At 33.6% G+C, this 2,005-nt stretch overlaps 1 non-coding gene across 1 annotated transcript; it reads right to left on the bottom strand.

The window, feature by feature from the left end:
- Window positions 1-1,489: 1,489 nt before the first annotated feature.
- Window positions 1,490-1,596, bottom strand: LOC139903261 (small nucleolar RNA R71). The gene has a single exon (XR_011778095.1). It is a non-coding gene; the product is annotated as a small nucleolar RNA R71 (small nucleolar RNA).
- Between the last annotated feature and the right edge of the window lie 409 nt (window positions 1,597-2,005).

Below are 2,005 nucleotides of genomic sequence, written 5' to 3'. Positions count from 1 at the left end.
AAATATATAATTTTATTATTATTTGTAATATTAAGTTTTAATTTAGTTTTATTAAATTAAAAGAGTTAATAATCTTATAAAATAATAATATAAAAATAATATTTATATAAAAATTGTAAGTTTATCATTTTTTTATAATTTGTATATTTTAAACATTTGTATATTTTTCGTTCGTAATTAGTTTTAAACTTAGTATTTGCCGTAGTTAATTTATATTTCTAGATTTTAGGCTTTGCCGTAAAATCCCTTAAGTGCTTTTTCTTTAGATTAAGATCGAGACACTTTAGAATTCTACGACGTCACTTATCGCTCTAATTTTAAATAGATTTTAGTGCCTTTTAAGTTATTGCCGTTTTGGATATAGATTTCCTTTTAAGCTTTAATACCTTTAGACGCAACTTTTAATATTTAGTTTTTAGACTTCTAAGTTTCGACGCTTTATTTTCTTATTTTTATTTTTCGACTGTTTGTTTTTCGACATTTGTTTTTCGATTTTTATTTTTCGACATTTTTCGACGCACTCTTTTTCTTTCTCATTTCTACGCTCTAGTTTTTAGGACATAGAATTTTCTATTTCTTCTCTAAAATTTCAAAACGAAAAATTATTTTAAGCGGTTAAATTGATAGACATCCAAAATTTTCTGGTTCGTAGTAATAGTTGGATTTGTTAGTGGCGAGTTGTGGGCTTCCGATTTAAAGGGTCCTGGCTACCTGCTGCATCTATTGGCTATTCGAAACGTGGGCAAAATCAGAAAAGTCTATTAATTTGATAACTTAATTAATTTTTATCTTTTATAACTAATAGGATATTCTGTGAATGCACCGAGCAAAACGTTCACCACCTTTCACACGTTCACCACCTGTAACTCGATCAAGACATCTAGCCAACATTGTCGCTGTTGATTTTTCTCTAGAAACATCATCTAGTAATCCAAGTACTCCAACTCAAAATCCTGATAATCCATTTTTTGAACCCGAATTCAAAATTGAAAACCCGGAGGATATTCAAGGACAATTCCAAGATCCTGAACCACTAATCATTCCTCCTGAACCACAAACCGTTAAATCAGAATCCTCTAGTGATTCAGATTCAACAAATTCAATTATGGAAGTAACGGAACCTCTAAGTATGGAAGACCGAATGAGAGCCACACGCACGGGCTAAGGTCACGCCATTATTAAGCCACACATTAATGCGCCAGATTATGAAATCAAGGGACAAATCCTACACATGGTAATTAATCAATGCCAATATAGTGGTACGCCAACAGAAGATCCAAACGAACATCTTCGAACATTTAATAGGATCTGTACTCTAATTAAAATACGAGAAGTGGAGGATGAACAGATCTATCTCATGTTATTTCCCTGGACTATAAAGGGAGAAGCCAAAGATTGGTTAGAATCATTACCTGAAGGGGCGATTGATACATGGGATGTTTTAGTTAAAAAATTTCTTAAACAATTCTTTCCGGCATCTAAAGCCGTGAGACTTCAAGGAGAAATTGTTACGTTCACGCAAAAGCCAAATGAAACATTATATGAGGCGTGGAAAAGATTTGGAAAGTTGTTGAGAGGATGTCCGCAACATGGTTTAGACACTTATCAAATAGTACAAATATTCTACCAAGGATGCGACGTTGCTACACGAAAAGACATCGACATAACAGCTGGTGGTTCCATTATGAAGAAAACCGCAACTGAAGCCTACAAAATTATTGATAACACAGCATCTCACTCACATGAGTGGCACCAGGAAAAAGATATCTTTCGATCATCTAAAGCGGCTAGAGCCTATTCTAGCCATGACTTTGATTCCGTTTCCGCAAAAATAGATGCTTTCGAAAGACGAATGGAAAAGATGAATAAAGATATTCACGCAATACGAATCAGTTGTGAGCAATGCGGTGGACCACACTTAATGAAAGATTGTCACATTAAGCAAACGATGGAACAACGTGAGAATGTTTCCTACATGAACCAAAGGCAGGGAAATAATTATCAA

This window comes from Rutidosis leptorrhynchoides, chromosome 3 (genome assembly GCF_046630445.1).
Source record: "Rutidosis leptorrhynchoides isolate AG116_Rl617_1_P2 chromosome 3, CSIRO_AGI_Rlap_v1, whole genome shotgun sequence".
In the NCBI taxonomy this organism is placed as follows: domain Eukaryota; kingdom Viridiplantae; phylum Streptophyta; class Magnoliopsida; order Asterales; family Asteraceae; genus Rutidosis; species Rutidosis leptorrhynchoides.
This window is presented reverse-complemented; position numbering and strand designations above follow the sequence as displayed.